Source organism: Bos grunniens, chromosome 3, assembly GCF_055505025.1.
Source record: "Bos grunniens cultivar Pamir isolate PY7600 chromosome 3, Bosgru_T2T1.0, whole genome shotgun sequence".
Classification (NCBI taxonomy): domain Eukaryota; kingdom Metazoa; phylum Chordata; class Mammalia; order Artiodactyla; family Bovidae; genus Bos; species Bos grunniens.
Window position 1 is genome coordinate 98,284,693 of NC_141167.1, and position 19,739 is coordinate 98,304,431.

Here is a 19,739-nt window from a genome sequence, read left to right on the forward strand (position 1 = left end):
TCACAGTAGGTCATTCCTTCATGCCTTGAGATCTTATCCTGAGTAGGCAGAGGACCTGAGATTTACTACAGCTATTTGGTCAGCTGTGCACTTTAATATTATAAAAAGTAATTTTATTCCTGTCAATGGAAATTTGATACTTACCTTCATCTTAAATGCTTCTACCAACAAGAAAAGCATTTCCTTGGAAGACCTTCCCTTCCTTGTAGCTTAATATTTATATAATAGATTTTACCTTCAATTATTGAAGTGTGTATTAAGAAATTGAAGCTATTTCTTATTTACCTATAATATTTAAAAGATTCTAACACATATAGAATCAGCAAGTAATATGAAGGGTGCTTGATTCCCGAGTATACTGGTGTGGAGCACAGATGCAGAGGTCCCAGCCTCTTGCCACTGCAAGGAGATCTGCCCTTAACTCTCCTTATCTCAAGTGCCTCTGAAGCTGAACTCAAAGAAGAACTTCACATATTTCAGCTGTAACTTCACTGCATGAAGGCTGGGAGAAGAAAGTACACTGGAGTGCACTTCACTCTGCAGGAGGAGAGACACCTGTTTCAACTGCATTTCACTGCATGATGGCTGAGAGAGCAAAGAATAGTGGAGTGCACGTCACTCTACAGGAGGAGAGACAGGTAAATTGTTTCCTATTCCTTTTGTCGTCAGCCAGCTATATCATCAAGCCTAGTTCTTTCACATTTTAGTTATGCTTTTTAAAGCTAAGATGATGTGTATTTGTTGTTGATTCCTAAGGCTAGCCCAGTGCCTGACATACAGTATATACTCAATAACTAGGTGTTTAAAAAATGAACTGGACAAGGCAAGGGAATAGAGAAGACAATTAGGGGGAACAAGGCCATCACTTTCTGAAGTTATTTCTCCACTGATCTCCAGTAGCATATTGGGCACCTACTGACCTGGAGAGCTCCTCTTTCAGTATCCTATCATTTTGCCTTTTCATACTGTTCATGGGGTTCTCAAGCCAAGAATACTGAAGTGGTTTGCCATTCCCTTCTTCAGTGGACCACATTCTGTCAGATCTCTCCACCATGATCCGCCCATCTTGGGTTGCCCCATGGGCATGGCTTAGTTTCATTGAGTTAGACAAGGCTGTGGTCCTAGTGTGATTAGATTGACTAGTTTTCTGTGAGTATGGTTTCAGTGTGTCTGCCCAAGGAGTACGTCAAGGCTGTATATTGTCACCCTGCTTATTTAACTTATATGCAGAGTACATCATGAGAAACGCTGGACTGGAAGAAACACAAGCTGGAATCAAGATTGCTGGGAGAAATATCAATAACTTCAGATATGCAGATGACACCACCCTATATGACACCATCAAAAGGAACTCAAAAGCCTCTTGATGAAAGTGAAAGTGGAGAGTGAAAAATTTAGCTTAAAGCTCAACATTCAGAAAACGAAGATCATGGCATCCAGTCCCATCACTTCATGGGAAATAGATGGGGAAACAGGGGAAACAGTGTCAGACTTTATTTTGGGGGGCTTTAAAATCACTGCAGGTGGTGACTGCAGCCATGAAATTAAAAGACGCTTACTCCTTGGAAGGAAAGTTATATCCAACCTAGATAGCATATTCAAAAGCAGAGACATTACTTTGCCAACAAAGGTCCGTCTAGTCAAGGCTATTATTTTTCCTGTGGTCATGTATGGATGTGAGAGTTGGACTGTGAAGAAGGCTGAGTGCCGAAGAATTGATGCTTTTGAACTGTGGTGTTGGAGAAGACTCTTGAGAGTCCCTTGGACTGCAAGGAGATCCAACCAGTCCATTCTGAAGGAGGTCAGCCCTGGGATTTCTTTGGAAGGAATGATGCAAAAGCTGAAACTCCAGTACTTTGGCCACCTCATGCGAAGAGTTGACTCATTGGAAAAGACTCTGATACTGGGAGGGATTGGGGGCAGGAGGAGAAGGGGACAACAGAGGATGAGATGGCTGGATGGCATCACTGACTCGATGGACATGAGTCTGAGTGAACTCCGGGAGTTGGTGATGGACAGGGAGGCCTGGCGTGCTGCGATTCATGGGGTTGCAAAGAGTCGGACACGACTGAGCGACTGAACTGAAGGCCATCACTGGGGGCTTCCCTGGTAGCTCAGTGGTAAAGAATCTGCCTGCAATGCAGGAGACACAGGTTCAATCCCTGGGTTGGGAAGATCTCCTGGAGAAGGAAATGGCAACCCACTCCAGCATTCTTGCTTAGGGAATTCCATGGACAGAGGAGCCTGGTGGCCTACAGTCCATGGGGTCACAAGGGTTGGACATGACTTAGCAACTAAACCACTACCACCACCACTGCCACAAGGCCATCACTGGATTAGATGTTAACCAGCAATTTAAATCTATCTAAATCATGAGATAGAAGTTCCTTAAGAGCAGTGACTATTTTGCTCATCTTTGTGTTTCCTAGAATTTAATCATAAAATAAGGGCTCAGACATTTCTATGAAATTAAATTGTTTTTAGGGAGTCCTATGACAGTCCAGTAAAGAAACACCCTAGAAGACAATATGGTGGAGGGATGACAAAAGGCGAAGAGATTTGAAGGTGGCAATGATAAGGACAATAACAATGATCACAAAATCAAAACTTGGTTCTGGTGGAAGATTAGGTGCTCCTGAAAAGGAATGATGCTAGTGCTGGTGAGACTGCAACAAACATTATCCAGGGAAGGGTTGTGGTGTCTGTGTCCAGCACTTTCTGCTGCTCAGGGCTGCCAAAGTAGGGTTCATTCACACTGGTACTTTGGGGAAAGTGATCCCTCAATATTCTCCTCCATTATGTCACCCAAATATTGTAACTCTCACTGTTCAGGTTGTTTTTTCTTTTTTCCTGGTCTCCTATGCAGCCACTTCCCAGATATGTGATCCAGGATGAGTTCCAATGGCTGCCTTCTGTGACCCAGTACCACATCCCTCTTCCTCTCCAATGACAACTTTTCACCAGAGGGTTGGACAGAGGATTTTATTAAACCCATGAGTCCTTCTCTCCTTGCCCTATCCTTCTAAAGAGAGCCATGCTTAGTGATTCCAAGGTGATTTCCTATTCTACACTGTGACTGACAACTTTTCCTAAAGAGAAGAAAACCATCTTTTTTAATCTTTAGCGGGACACCTCTGGTTAAGAGGGCATCTTGCTATGTAAGATGCCCAGAGAGGGAGAACAGGGGATGGAGTTATGCTTCATAGATTTCTGGTTGTGGAGTCAATATAGGAATTGACCCCAATTCCTACAAAGCTGGCAAGAATAGGAATAAATTTATGGCTTTGGTGAAGGGTGAGTAAGACTGGTTTTAAGTCTGGAGGGAGCAGTATCCCACATAGATGAATAAGACAGGAAAAATTCTTGAATGGAGCAAGAATGTTGGAAACATTTGGATGAGAAAACTGAGAATAAAGAAATGCAGAGAACTTTAAAGTCCACATTGAAGGTTTTGGAAGATAATAATAACTAACATATCTACCCAGCACTCCTCTAAACTCTTCAGGTATACTATTCTATTTAATCTTCGCAGCAAGTCTAGTTGGTAGATACTAGTTTTAGTCTCATTTCATAGAAGGGAAAATAAAGGTATCAACCTATGGAGTAAGTTACCCATGGCTACATACAACTAGATGGTAAAGAAAGCTGGAATTTGAAACTTAAGCAGTACCCAAAACTCACATTTATTCAGTCTACATCTTGGGTTATCCCAGGAGACCTAAAGAACTATGAGTGAGAGGAAAAAAAATATCCTGTCACACCTCAGCGTCTGCCTGCAGTGCGGGAGACCTGGGTTCGATCCCTGGGTCGGGAAGATCCCCTGGAGAAGGAAATGGCAACCCACTCCAGTATTCTTGCCTGGAAAATCCCATGGATGGAGGAGCTTGGTGGGCTACAGTCCACAGCATCACAAAGAGTTGGACACGACTGAGCGACTTCACTTTCACTTTCACACCTCCTGCAGTTGTCAACATGTAGATTATTTACTTTTTGAACTGATGTGACACAGTCCTTAATCCCACATTTTTTATACACATTCTTCCCATACATACTGTAAGTGTGTATACACTGTGGTATTTATATATTCTAATACAATTTGCCAGCAGTCTTCGGGATCACAAGCTGATGCCTCGTTATTACCTCTAGCTTCTGTATGGTTTCCACCAGCTGTTCCTGTGAGGAAATGAGCCAGTCCTTCCATTTCACAGATGGTGAAAGTGGTTTGGAGGAGGTCAATGGCTGGAGCAAGGTCATAGATCAAGTTAGCAGCATTTGGCTTAAATCAGGATCCATAATCTCTGGGTCTCCACCCAGGTCCTCAGAAGGTCTGCCCGTCCCGGGGCCCAAGCCACATTCCAAATTGGGTAATACGGTGCACTCTGCCTGTCTGAAATTCCCCTTGTGGTTTTGCTCACATCTGGTGTTTTTCACTTCTCTTTCTAAACACGTGCTTTGATCCTATTGCTGCTACAGCAGAAAGATGTCCATAGTTCCAAGGAGCATAGTTAATTTAGTGAGGGTGAAAGATACTCCTCTCAACAGGACTTCTAAAAATAAACAGTATCAGCACCTCACATGTCATGCTTGAAGCACTTTCCGGAAACCCCCACATTTAGTCACTTCATAGTGGTTCTATAGCCCCCAACCTCTAATGTGCCTGGACTCCTAGCTTTCAGGCTCTTCTCAATTGCCCAGTAGGTTTGAAATCTTGTGTTTTTCTTCCTCTTGGTCATTCTCAGAGTAGACAAGATGTCTTCCATGAGAGTTCTGTGGTCATATTTCTCCATCGGTTCACACACTCTGAGCTGGGAGCTATGTGTATTTACTTTCAGAGCGCCTTATCTATAACTAGCTTTTCTGTTTTATTTATTTTATCAAACTTTGTTATTCCTTTTGCCTCCTACCTTATCTTCATAAGTCTATTTCTTAATTATAAAAGCATTTTTCCATTACATTAAAAATTTTGGGTAAATAAAGAATAAGAAAAAAATCCACAATCCTCATACCCTAACATAACCACTATTAACTATTTGGTTTTCTTCCAGGCTTATTTTCCTTGTGTGTGTGTGTGTGTCTGTATTTTTTGTTTGTATATTTATTTTTACATTGCCAGATCATAATTAAATGCAATGTTTGTGTTGTCTTTTCACTAATATTATAACTGTTTTCCCATGTTGCTACATAATCTTGCAAATATAAAGTGAAAGAAGATATGTAGGTTTTCACTAGAGGAGCAGACAAAAGCCATCAGTGACCTCCCATAAAGGCATGAATTGTGAACATCATTTGTGGGGAAACAATGTTTCCCTAAACTGCTGGGATTTTGAATCAGAATAGCAAAGACCCAGCTTGAGTACAAAGAAGCAAAAACCCCTCAATTTTTGGAGACCAATGATTAATTTGAATTCATAAATGGCTAAATTGAAGATTGAAGACAACTCACCCTCTGCTCAGATGAGTCAAGTGAAAGAAAGTGAAAGTGTCAGTGGCTCAGTCATGTCAGACTCTTTAGGACCTCATGGACTCTTTGAGAGCTCAGGGACTGTAGCCCACCAGGCTCCTCTGTCCATGGAATTCTCCAGGCAAGAATACTGGAGTGGGTTGCCATGCCCTCCTCCAGGGGATCTTCCCCACTGGAGATTGAACCGTCTGGTCTTCTGCATTGCAGGCAGATTCTTTACCATCTGAGCCACCAGGGAAGCCTTCAGATAATTCAGAGGCAAAGCTAAAGGTTTTAGTAACATCATTCTGAACAGTCTCCAGAAAAGAATGTCTTATCACAGATCTGATAGAAAGGGAACATTTGGAGAACGACCCTCCTTGGGAAAGAACATCTTCCCGTGGGCTGTGGAAAGCTGTAAGTTGCATTGCCCACACCATTCCTGGAGTGTTTTCAGAGAAGAAATGAGGACGCAGAATATTCTTTCTATTGGAGGGAACTGTTTGGTTTCCTGACAATGTTTTCTACTTTATCCTGGTCCCTCTTTCTTTTTCATTGCCCCCTGGGACAGGGATCCCATGGGGATCTGAGACATGTCACCCCGAGTAGACTGTTATCCTCATTTAATCAATCTTACTTCAATCAGCCTTCCACCTTCTCTTGTTTTGTTTTGTTTTAATAGACTGATGTTTTGAAATGTATTTACTTTCGGCTGCACTGGGTCTTCCTTCCTGCATGGGCTTTCTCTGGCTGTGGAGAGCGGGGTCTACTCTCTAGTTGCAGGGCGTGGGCTTCTCACTGTGGTGGCTTCTCTTGCTGCAGAGCATGGACTCTAGGGTGTGCAGGCTCAGTAGTTGTGGTGTATAGGCTTAGTTACCCTGCAGCACATGGAATCTTCCTGGACCAAGGACTGAACCCATGTCCCCTGCGCTGGCAGATGGATTCTTAACCACTGGACCACCAGGGAAGTCCCTTTTCTTGCCTTTCTTTGCTAACCCTCCCAGGCCCAAGGCATCCAGTTAACTCCCCACACCCACCCTTCTCACACTCAGAGACCAGTGCTTAGCAGCATCCATGTGTTCTGCTTAGTAGCCTTGGCAAAGCCTCTTGATAAGAACTGAGCAGTCCCCTAATGATGAACACAAGAACCACAGGCTATCATGCCTGGCTTTACTTCTTTGGAGTTGCTGTCCCTAGTCTAGGGACACCAACGGACCTACTGTGTGTCAGACACTTAATTCTTACAACAATCCTAGAAGATTGATAGGGCTTTTCTCAAATTACAGATGAAGCTATGGAAGCTAGACGATTTGTCTGTGTAATAATACATAGTATTGCAGAGATATACGAGAATTGAGAAAATACCTAAAGGTGCAGGGCAAGTACAAAGCAAAATTACTCATCATCTACCTTCCCAAATAACTGCCATTAGTGCTGGAGAAGACTCCTGAGAGTCCCTTGGACTACAAGGAGATCCAACCAGTCCATTCTAAAGGAGATCAGTCCTGGGTGTTCATTGGAAGGACTGACGTTGAAGCTGAAACTCCAGTACTTTGGCTACCTCATGCAAAGAGTTGACTCATTGGAAAAGGCTCTGATGCTGGGAGGGATTGGGGGCAGGAGGATGAGATGGCTGGATGGCATCACTGACTTGATGGACGTGAGTTTGAGTGAATTCCAGGAGTTGGTGATGGACAGGGAGGCCTGGCGTGCTGCGATTCATGGGGTCACAAAGAGTCGGACACGACTGAGCGACTGAACTGAACTGAACTGAACTTTAGTATATATTTTCTTTTATTTGCATGTGTGCATTTGTGAGAGACAGAGAGAAGGAGAATCCCTAATATATATGAGTTTGCTTTGTTTAACAAAATCGGGATTATACTATCTCTATTAGTTTACTAAGGCTATCACAAATTGAAAGGCTTAAACAACAGAAATGTATTCTCTCGCGGCCCTGGAGGCTAGAAATCTAAGATGAAGGCGTTGGTAGAGTTGGTTCCTGCTGGGATCAGGAGGGAGACTCTGTTCTAGGCCTTTGCCCTGGCGTCTGGTCATTTTCTGCAATCCCTGCTGTTCTTCAGCTTCTGCTGTCAGTCTCCGCCTTCATCTTCACATGGCCTTCTTCCCGAGTCCGTGTTTGTCTCTCCACATTGTGTTGTTTCTATAGTAACAGCGGTTATAGTGGAATAGGGACCCACCCTACCCCAATATGACCTCACTTCAACTCCAATAATTACTTTCATGATGACCATTCTTGCAAATAAGGTCACATTCTGAGGTGCAGGGGTATGACTTCAATATATGCATTGAGGGTTGTATAGTGATTTACCTAAATATCTACCTTTAACTAAAACTCCACCCATAGCAACTACTTATACCATATTTTATCTTACTTTATTATTTTTACTTACCATTATATTAAGAACATTTTCCAGAACAGGTACATTTTTGTCAAGGAAAGGGACTAGAATATGCAGAGGGTACCTGTGGGCAGGGAGAGGGGACCTGAGTGGGACACCTCATGAGGAGGATCCCAAAGCCGTGGGGAGAAGGCAGGAGATGAGAAGAACAGATGGAAAGCAGAGGAGAGCAATCTGAACACTGACCAGCATCATGGTTTGCCTGCCTCTCAGGTTTTCTGAGAGCTTTTCAGAAATATATGTTAGAAAGGGAAAGCTGCCAGGACCGCCCAGTCTCCTCCAAGATCAGTTCCCCACCAGGTACCAGGGTCCAGCTTGGAAGAGATCCTGGGAGGAGGACTCAGAAGGAAGCGAAGACACCACCAAGAAGGTGTAAGTGTGAAGGCAGGTTTGGAAGGTGGGTGTAGGTTTTTCAACTAGGAAGCACTGTAACATGATAGGCTTCCCTGGTGGCTCAGACGGTAAAGAATCTGCCTGCAATGCAGGAGACACGGGTTTAATCCCTGGGTCAGGAAGACCCCCTGGAGAAGTGAATGGCTACCCACATCAGTATTCTTGCCTGGAGAATCCCAAGGACAGAGGAGCCTGGAGGGCTACAGTCCATGGGGTCGCAAGGGGTCAGACACAACTGAGTGCTAAAGCATGATAATTAAGAAGTCCTACATAGAGTCAGATAAATGTATTTTCAAATTCTAGCTCTGACACTTATTTTCCTGTAAGGTCTTGGGTACTATTACTCAGTCTTTCTAAGGTTCAGTTTCCTTGTCTGATAGTAGGGGTTGAATCAGGACTGATGTGACAATAAAAATATGGTGACGTATGTAAAGTACTTCCTATAGTTCACTTCAGTTCAGATCAGTCGCTCAGTCGCGTCCGACTCTTTGCGACCCCATGAATCGCAGCACGCCAGGCCTCCCTGTCCATCACCAACTCCCGGAGTTCACTCAGACTCACGTCCATCGAGTCAGTGATGCCATCCAGCCATCTCATCCTCCGTCATCCCCTTCTCCTCCTGCCCCCAATCCCTCCCAGCGTCAGAGTCTTTTCCAATGAGTCAACTCTTCGCATGAGGTGGCCAAAGTACTGGAGTTTCAGCTTTAGCATCATTCTTTCCAAAGAACACCCAGGACTGATCTCCTTTAGGATGGACTAGTACTTGGCATGAAAAAATTCATTCATTCAACAAATATTTAGTATCTACTGTTCAAGGGACTATGTGGAAATGCTAAATATAAGATGGTAAACAAAACTGACACAGTTCCAGTCCTCATGGAGTTTATACTCTAAGGTGAAAAGTAGACATTAAAGCAAATCAACATATAACATAGGGTTGTGATTATAAACTGCATAAATACTTTGAAGGAAAAAATGATTCTAAGACAGAGAAAATGAGAAAATTGATTTAGTTTTGGAGGGTGGGGTAGGGAGGCAATTCAGGAGGAGTAGTCTGAGGAAGTGATAGTAAGCTGAGACCTAAAAGCTGAGCTGGAAATAGACAGATGGAGGGGTGGGGTGGGTGGGGAAGAGCATCCCAGATAGAGGGAAGAGGCTCTAAGGCAATAAGAGCTGGGTGCTTTAAAGGAACTGAAAGAAACAGCCATGTAACCAGAGTGTAGTGAGCAAGGGTACACATGAGGTGGGACACTGACAAGACCAGATCACGCCAGGGGTCAGTGCATCTCTGGGTTAGCCTGTTCTTCAGAAGATAATGGATGAGAAGATAGCCAAAGAGAGGATAAGAGAGGAGGGAAACCAGGAAGTCTGAGAGTTAAGGGGAGGAGGAAGGGAATCAAGAGAGAGGCTGAGGCAGAGAGACAGAGACAGAGAGCCAGCAGGAGAAGATTTTAAAAGTCAAAGGCTTAGAGAGATAGAAGAGGATGAAGACCAGATAGGACCAAGAGGGTTTAGCAGGTAGGAAGTCTTGAGCCTTCTGAGGCAGCAGGCTCAGCGAGATGGTCAGAGTGAAAGCCAGGTTGCACAGGGTGAAGAAGCAGCATGCGGTGAGGAAATAAAGGAAGTCAGCATGTGTTCTTTTTAGAAGTATTGTGATGAAGGAAAAGAGAAAGTAGGGCTGCTAGCTAAAGTGAGACTTTCTTCCTTCTTAATTTTAGATGGGTAACTTTTGAGCATTTTTCTGGGCTGAGGAGAAGGATCCAATAGAGAGAGACTGAAAACAGGAAAAGAGGATTGAGTCAGCTTTCAAGAGACCCATGGGTGTTTAGCAACTGAAGGCAGCAGACTCTGGTGTCTTAATGGGCCACACACCTAAATAACGTGATTTCAATGATAGAGGTGGTTAATCAAACTCTGTAGAAAGCACTTCCATGTTTTCTTTAAAATTGTAAATCAAAATAGTCATATTTTTAAAATTTTGGATTGTAAGGCAATAGGCATTTAAAGTTTCAAGAAATGTATCTTCAGACACAATTAAGAATTTATTCCACTGACATTTTTAGTGCTATTAATGTCTCCCTTAATGGAATGCTGTTTTTATTTTCTAATTTGGTAGAATTCTTTCTTTGCAACTACCTGGATCATCTCCTTGGGTCAAAACCCTCCTAGGTCAGTCCCAGATTTCAGGTCAGCTGGGCATCAACAGCTCTTTTTAAAATCATTGTCATAATTTCCCAGTTGTTTATAACTTTTTGCCTTTTCATACGGTTCATGGGGTTCTCAAGGCAAGAATACTGAAGTGGTTTTCCATTCCCTTTTCCCTGCCTCAAGGCTTCCCTGATAGCTCAGTTGGTAAAGAATCCACCTGCAATGCAGGTGACCCCTGTTTGATTCCTGGATCGGGAAGATCCACTGGAGAAGGGATAAGGCTACCCACTCCAGTATTCTGGCCTAGAGAATTCCATGATCTGTATAGTCCATGGGGTCACAAAGAGTCAGACACGACTGAGTAGCTTTCACTTTGACTTTTCCATGCCTCAAAAAGAGATGAAAAGGCAATGGCCTTGCTGGGTGGATAGGCTCAAGAAACAAGTTTCACTTTACTTTCCCAGCTTCCTTCTCAGCTGAGAATGATGCCCATTCTTCACCTCAACTCCTCCTTTTTCCATACAGCAGAAGAAAAAAGATGAATTACTGATTTTTATTAATTATGTCAAAATTTAATATGCACATAGTTTAAAGAATCGAATAGTTCTGCATTACTAAATAGCATTTCCCCACTCCATATCCCCCCATTTCTCACCCCACAGAGGAAATAATTTCAAATGCTTTAAATAACACTTTTTTTGTCTCCATATCTCTGAATAGCTACTTCTTAATTTTTTTAATCTAATCACTTTCTACTGTAGGAAATGGGGATTTAGTTTTCACGCCTTCCATAGCATATACATAGTCTTGCCCTGTGGCTCAGTGGTAAAGAAACCACCTGCCCATGCAGGAGATGGGGTTTGATCCTTGAGTCGAAAAGATCCCCTGGAGGATGAAATGGCAACCCAGTCCAGTATTCTTGCCTGGGGAATTCCATGGACAGAGGAGCCTGGCAGGCTACAGTCATGGGGTTGCAAAAGAGTCAGACATGACTTCAGTGACTAAACAACAACATAACACACACACATATATTTCCTGAACTTATATACCTATATCACTATTAGAGTGATACGCATATTTATATTCAGTTCAGTTCAGTTCAGTTGCTCAGTCGTGTCCAACTGTTTGCGACCCCATGAATCGCAGCACACCAGGCCTCCCTGTCCATCACCAACTCCCGGAGTTCACTCAGACTCACATCCGTCGAGTCAGTGATGCCATCCAGCCATCTCATCCTCTGTCATCCCCTTCTCCTCCTGCCCCCAATCCCTCCCAGCATCAGAGTCTTTTCCAATGAGTCAACTCTTCGCATGAGGTGGCCAAAGTACTGGAGTTTCAGCTTTAGCATCATTCCTTCCAAAGAAATCCCAGGGCTGATCTCCTTCAGAATGGACTGGTTGGATCTCCTTGCAGTCCCAGGGACTCTCAAGAGTCTTCTCCAACACCACAGTTCAAAAGCATCAATTCTTCAGCGCTTAGCCTTCTTCACGGTCCAACTCTCACATCCATACATGACCACAGGAAAAACCATAGCCTTGACTAGACGGACCTTTGTTGTCAAAGTAATGTCTCTGCTTTTGAATATGCTATCTAGGTTGGTCATAACTTTCCTTCCAAGGAGTAAGCGTCTTTTAATTTCATGGCTGCAGTCACCATATGCAGTGATTTTAGAGCCCCAAAAAATAAAGTCAGCCACTGTTTCCACTGTTTCCCCATCTATTTCCCATGAAGTGATGGGACCGGATGCCATGATCTTCGTTTTCTGAATGTTGAGCTTTAAGCCAACTTTTTCACTCTCCACTTTCACTTTCATCAAGAGGCTTTTGAGTTCCTCTTCACTTTCTGCCATAAGGGTGGTGTCATCTGCGTATCTGAGGTTACTGATATTTCTCCCGGCAATCTTGATTCCAGCTTGTACTTCTTCCAGTTCAGCGTTTCTCATGATGTACTCTGCATATAAGTTAAATAAGCAGGGTGACAATATACAGCCTTGACGTACTTCTTTTCCTATTTGGAACCAGTCTGTTGTTCCATGTCCAGTTCTAAGTGTTGCTTCCTGACCTGCATACAAATTTCTTAAGAGGCAGGTCAGGTGGTCTGGTATTCCCATCTCTTTCAGAACTTTCCACAGTTTATTGTGATCCACACAGTCAAAGGCTTTGGCATAGTCAATAAAGCAGAAATAGATGTTTTTCTGGAACTCTCTTGCTTTTTCCATGATCCAGCGGATGTTGGCAATTTGATCTCTGGTTCTTCTGCCTTTTCTAAAACCAGCTTGAACATCTGGAAGTTCATGGTTCACATACTGCTGAAGCCTGGCTTGGAGAATTTTGAGCATTACTTTACTAGTGTGTGAGATGAGTGCAATTGTGCGGTAGTTTGAGCATTCTTTGGCATTGCCTTTCTTCGGGGTTGGAATGAAAACTGACCTTTTCCAGTCCCGTGGCCACTGCTGAGTTTTCCAAATTTGCTGGCATATTGAGTGCAACACTTTCACAGCATCATCTTTCAGGATTTGAAATAGCTCAACTGGAATGCCATCACCTCCACTAGCTTTGTTCGTAGTGATGCTTTCTAAGGCCCACTTGACTTCACATTCCAGTATGTCTGGCTCTAGGTAAGTGATCACACCATTGTGATTATCTGGGTCGTGAAGATCTTTTTTGTACAGTTCTTCTGTGTATTCTTGCCATCTCTTCTTAATATCTTCTGCTTCTGTTAGGTCCATACCATTTCTGTCTTTTATTGAGTCCATCTTTGCATGAAGTATTCCCTTGGTATCTCTATTTTCTTAAAGAGATCTCTAGTCTTTCCCATTCTGTTGTTTTCCTCTATTTCTTTGCATTGATCGCTGAGGAAGGCTTTCTTATCTCTTCTTGCTATTCTTTGGAACTCTGTATTCAGATGCTTATATCTTTCCTTTGCTCCTTTGCTTTTCACTTCTCTTCTTTTCACAGCTATTTGTAAGGCCTTTCCAGACAGCCATTTGGCTTTTTTGCATTTCTTTTCCATGGGGATGGTCTTGATCCCTGTCTCTTGTACAATGTCATGAACCTCAGTCCATAGCTCATCAGGCACTCTATCTATCAGATCTAGGCCCTTAAATCTATTTGTCACTTCCACAGTATAATCATAAGGGATTTGATTTAGGTCATACCTTAATGGACTAGTGTTTTCCCCTACTTTCTTCAATTGAAGTCTGAATTTGGCAATAAGGAGTTCATGATCTGAGCCACAGTCAGCTCTTGGTCTTGTTTTTGCTGACTGTATGGAGCTTCTCCATCTTTGGCTGCAAAGAATATAATCAATCTGATTTCGGTGTTGACCATCTGGTGATGTCCATGTATAGAGTATTCTCTTGTGTTGTTGGAAGAGAGTGTTTGCTATGACCAGTGCATTTTCTTGGCAAAACTCTATTAGTCTTTGCCCTGCTTCATTCCATATTCCAAGGCCAAATTTGCCTGTTACTCCAGGTGTTTCTTGACTTCCTACTTTTGCATTCCAGTCCCCTATAATGAAAAGGACATCTTTTTTTGGGTGTTAGTTCTAAAAGGTCTTGTAGGTCTTCATAGAACCGTTCAACTTCAGCTTCTTCAGCGTTACTGGTTGGGGCATAGACTTGGATTACTGTGATATTGAATGGTTTGCCTTGGAAATGAACAGAGATCATTCTGTCATTTTTGAGATTGTATCCAAGTATTGCGTTTTGGACTCTTGTTGACCATGATGGCCACTCCATTTCTTCTGAGGGATTCCTGCCCGCAGTAGTAGATATAATGGTCATCTGAGTTAAATTCACCCATTCCAGTCCATTTTAGTTCGCTGTTTCCTAGAATGTCGACATTCACTCTTGCCATCTCTTGTTTGACCACTTCCAATTTGCCTTGATTCATGGACCTGACATTCCAGGTTCCTATGCAATATTGCTCTTTACAGCATCAGACCTTGCTTCTATCACTAGTCACATCCACAGCTGGGTATTCTTTTTGCTTTGGCTCCATCCCTTCATTCTTTCTGGAGTGATTTCTCCACTGATCTCCAGTAGCATATTGGGCACCTACTGACCTAGGGAGTTCCTCTTTCAGTATCCTATCATTTTGCCTTTTCATACTGTTCATGGGATTCTCAAGGCAAGAATAGTGAAGTGGTTTGCCATTCTCTTCTCCAGTGGACCACATTCTGTCAGACCTCTCCACCATGATCCGCCCATCTTGGGTTGCCCCATGGGCATGGCTTAGTTTCATTGAGTTAGACAAGGCTGTGGTCCTAGTGTGATTAGATTGACTAGTTTTCTGTGAGTATGGTTTCAGTGTGTCTGCCCTCTGATACCCTCTTGCAACACCTACTGTCTTACTTGGGTTTCTCTTACCTTGGGCGTGACGTATCTCTTCACGGCTGCTCCAGCAAAGCACAGCCACTGCTCCTTACCTTGGACGAGGGATATCTCCTCACCACCGCCCTTCCTGACCTTCAACGTGGGATAGCTCCTCTAGGCCCTCCTGCGCCCACGCAGCCACGGATCCTTGGATGTGGGGTTGGTCTTCTCAGCCGCCACCCCTGGCCTTGGGCGTGGGGTGGCTCCTCCATTACTTTTGACCAAATAAATTCTATTCACACCTGTGTTATGTAATAAGTTATGATCATTTTCCTGAAAAACATTTTGCTTCCTCTGGAGTTAATAATTGCCTAGATTTCCTACGTGTGTCACTAATTTAATCCCTACTTTTCTCTAGGTGTTTAAGTCTCCTCACAATGTTTTCAAACAAATTGATATCCAATGAATTTCATCTTAAAGAGAGTTTTTCTGGAGCCTCCTGATCTGCTTCTATCTGGGCTGATCCATCTCTAGACTTGCTGGACATCTGGGATCTCCTGTCACCACATAGTAGAGATTCCCTTCACCTCTCATTTTGGAAGCTCTAGTTCTTGGATTCCATCTCTTCTATTTTGGCTGGCTCCATTGTTTGGCTGGAGCACATCCTCTAGTAGTCTCCTAAGAAAGAGTGCAGAAAAGATTGAACAACTTCCATCAATGTCCTTCCCGTGTTCTCTCGGTACCTACCATATCCATGTATTCTAAATCACCAGCATAATGGCTCTTTTCCTGAGGACTTTTTCTGGCCAGCGAAAGTTTGCCCAGGAAAGAAAGAAAGAAAGTGAAGTCGCTCAGTCATGTCCAACTAACTCTTTGCAACCCCGTGGACTGTAGCCTACCAGGCTCCTCCATGGGGTTTTGCAGGCAAGAATACTGGAGTGGGTTACCATTTCCTTCTTCAGGAGATCTTCCCAACCCAGGGTTTGATCCCAGGTCTCCTGCATTGTAGGCAGACGCTTTACTGTCTTGAGCCACCAAGGAAGTCTCATGGAAGTGTTGGTAAAATAACCCCCTTCTCCGTAGGAGCAGCCCTTAACCAATGACTGGTAAGAATTGACAGATAAATATCCCAGTCTCCTGAGCCCTGAGTTGGGGTAAATTTGAGGTAAAATTTCTACACTGGTCTCCCCGAGTTCCCCAAAAGAATCAAGTTCCAGCTATTCACAGTAACTTGCTGGATATATTGGTTTCCTTGTTTCACTTCCCTACTGCCCTTCAGGTGTTTGCTGGGATCATCTCCCAGTTAAACTACTTTTGCTCTTTATCTTTTATTTCCCATATCTTATCTGTTTGCTTTATTTTTTACTTTCCAAATCTCCTATTGAGCTTTTTTTTTTTATTTCTGCAATCATATTTCAATTTCTCAGATCTGGCTTTTGTTTTCTAAATGTTCCTTTACATGAAATAGCCTTCCATTCTTATTTCATATGTGCACTCTCCCCTCTTATCTCTCTGAGGATATTGATAATTTTGTGTTTTCTTGCTCTCTTAGAGATGCTGCTGTTTCCCAGTGATCTTTAGGGCATTTCTCTCCAGCACGTCAGGCTCCCAGATAACACTTTCCTGTCTCTTGACTCTACACCGGCATTGTACAACCTATGTAAGGGAAGAAGGCAAGGGGTCTCTAGGTAATCATTTTTTTCAGTACATTGTCCTTTCACACACCTGTGTCTGGTCCTCCCTCCGTCTTGCTCTCCCACGGGAGGCAGGAGGCAAGTGTCCCCATCTCCAAGCCCTGCAGGGTAAAGCAATTGGAGATTCATTCTCTATTGACTGAAACTCCAAGACAAAATGTGTGTTAGTCACTCAGTTGTGCCCAACTCTTTGTGACATGATTGATTGTAGCCCAACAGGTTCCTCTGTCCAAGAAATTCTCCAGGCAAGAATACTGGAGTGGGTTGCCATTCCCTTCTCCAGGGGATCTTCCCAACTCAGGGACTGAACCTGGGTCTCTTACATTGTTGTCTGAGCCACCAGGGAAGCCCATTTAGAATAGAAGACAAGAATAGGAGAGCAATTAAGGGAGGAGGTTGGACCCTGCATAGACCACATATTACTTGTTCCTGAAATCAGGAGACCTCCCTGATCCAACATGCACAGAAAAGGTTCCTTGGAGGCCAAAGGGGAGTTATGTCAAGAGATGTTCTACCCATAGGCCTTTGTGGTAGAATCCATCTTGGCTAAGACATGCATGCACACACATGGGAGGATCCTGAGATATACCAAATGTGGACTGTGAACCAGGCAAATCAGAATGATTGACCAAAGGAAACCCAGAAGAAATATCCCATAAAAGTAATTCAAACTAGCTCAAGGTGCAACTCAACAACTCAGGGACTCTCCCTCTAAGTCTGTCCATGTGTCTATCCAAAGATACTATACCCTTTTTCCTCATAATAAATACTTTACTTGCTTCAATACTTTCCATATTTGTGGAATTCTTTTCTGCAAAGCTGAAGGGCCAGGGCCTTGTCACTGACCACTGGTCTAGTGGCTAGGATCTGGTGCTCTCACCGCTGTGACCCAGCCTCAATTTCTGGTTGAGAAGCCAAGCCCTGCTCCAAGCTGTTGCAGGCTGAAGCCACCAGAGATCACCACCAGAAGAAGAAAACCTCTGTTCTTTGGTCATTGTGGGGAAAGGGAAAAAGGGGTCCAGGGACCTCGCTGCTTCTTGAATTGAATTTCAACTCAGCCTACTGTTTAAACCACAACTTTATTCACTGTTCAGTTCAGTTGCTCAGTCGTGTCTGACTCTTTGTGACCCCATGGACTGCAGCATGTCAGGCCTCCCTGTACATCACCAACTCCTGGAGTTTACTTAAACTTATGTCCATTGAGTCGGTGATGCCATCCAATCATCTCATCCTCTGTTGTCCCCTTCTCCTCCTGCCTTTCCCAGCGTCAGAGTCTTTTCAAATGAGTCAGTTCTTCGCATCAGGTGGCCAAAGTATTAGAGTTTCAGCTTCAACATCAGTCCTTCCAATGAATAAAGGACTGATTTCCTTCAGAATGGACTGGTTGGATCTCCTTGCAGTCCAAGGGACTCTCAAGAGTCTTCTCCAACACCACAGTTCAAAAGCATCTGTTCTTCGGCATTCAGCTTTCTTTATAGTCCAACTCCCACATCCATACATGACCAGTGGAAAAACCATAGTCTTGACTAGAAGGACCTTTGTTGGCAAAGTAATGTCTCTGCTTTTTAATATGATTTCTAGGTTGGTCATAACTTTTCTTCCAAGGAGTGAGCGTCTTTTAATTTCATGGCTGCAATCACCATCTGCAGTGACTTTGGAGCCCCCAAAAATAAAGTCAGCCACTGTTTCCCCATCTATTTTCCATGAAGTGATGGGACCAGATGCCATGATCTTAGTTTTCTGAATGTTGATCTTTAAGCCAAATTTTTTACTCTCCTCTTTTACTTTCATCATGAGGCTCTTTAGTTCTTCTTCACTTTCTTCCATAAGGGTGGTGGTATCTGCATATCTGGTTATTGATATTTCTCCCAGCAATCTTGATTCCAGCTTGTGCTTCATCCAGCCCAGCATTCACATGATGTACTCTGCATATAAGTTAAATAAACAGGGTGACAATATACAGCCTTGACGTACTCCCTTTCCTATTTGGAACCAAAGTACTCACAAAAGTACCTGGTGTCAGACTTCCCTGGTGGCACAATAGATAAGAGTCTGTGTGCCAATGCAGGGGACACAGGTTCGATCCCTAGTCAGGGAAGATTCCACATGTTGCAGGGCAACTAAGCCTGTGCACCACAACTACTGAATCTGTCTGTGCTCTAGGGCCCCTGAGACACAACTGCTGAGCCTGTGCACTGCAACTGCTGAAGGCCCTGCGCCTAGAACCTATACTCCTTAACAAGAGAGGACACAGAAATGAGAAGCCCACATACCACAATGAAGAGTAGCCTCCGCTCCTTGCAACTATAGAAAGCCTGCACGAAGCAATGAAGACCCAGTGCAGCCAAAATTTTTTTACAAATTAAAATTAAAACAGTTACCTAGTGCCTCCAGTTCCTGAATACATGGAGGCTTCTGAAATGTAAAGTGAGTTTCTGTAGCTTTCACTTCTGCTGGCTTAGAATTCATCTTTCTCTTGAATCATGTGTGTGTGTGTGTGTGTGTGTGTGTGTGTGTTCAGTTGCTCAGTCAGGTCCAATTCTTTGCAACCCTATGGACTGTAGCCCTCCAGGCTTCTCTGTCCATGGGATTTTCCAGGCAAGAATACTGGAGTGGATTGCTATTTCCTTCTCTAGGGGATCTTCCTGACCTAGAGATCAGACCTGTGTCTCCTACATCTCCTGCATTGGCAGGCAGATTCTTCACCACTGAGCCACCTGGGAAGCATCACTCATTTATCTACGTTCCAGCTATAAGTCATCCAGCTGTTGTCCTTTTCACATTCTCTTTGCATTTCTAGGTTTATCCCTTCACCAAAGTCTTTATTTCCTTACGCATGCAAAAAGAAACTCTGGAAACACACATGAGAAGCTAGTAGGAGTGCTTCCTTGTGAAGGAGGTAGGACCCAGTCCAATGGGAGGTATGGATGAGGGAACGTTTTGCTCTGTGCTTTTTTACATTTTTTAGCTTTAGAACCATGTGAATGTATTCCTTATCAAATGTTAACTTTTGGTTAAGGTCTAGGAGGGAGCAGAACACAATGCATGTACTTAATCTACTGTCTTTAACAAGAAATCCCCGGTTGTTTTTCTAAATAAGCAGCTTCAATGTTGAGACCATAAGCTTTCCAATCAAAAGCGCTTCTAAGCAAAACTATGGACAAATTTGACTCCATGAAAATTAAAAATTTCTAGGAGCTCCTTGGAAGTCCAGTAGTTAGGACTCCAAGCTCTCACTGCTGAGGGCTCAGGTTCAATCCCTGGTTGGAGAACTAAGATCCCACAAGCCGTGTGGAACTTGAGTGTTATACGCATGCTCAGTCATG

The 19,739-nt window shown here is 43.5% G+C and overlaps 1 long non-coding RNA gene across 1 annotated transcript; it reads left to right on the plus strand.

Annotated features, from left to right (window-relative positions):
- Positions 1–501: 501 nt before the first annotated feature.
- Positions 502–18,840, plus strand: LOC147376206 (uncharacterized). The gene is made up of 2 exons (XR_015160842.1): positions 502–638; positions 18,577–18,840. It is a non-coding gene; the product is annotated as an uncharacterized LOC147376206 (long non-coding RNA).
- Positions 18,841–19,739: the final 899 nt, after the last annotated feature.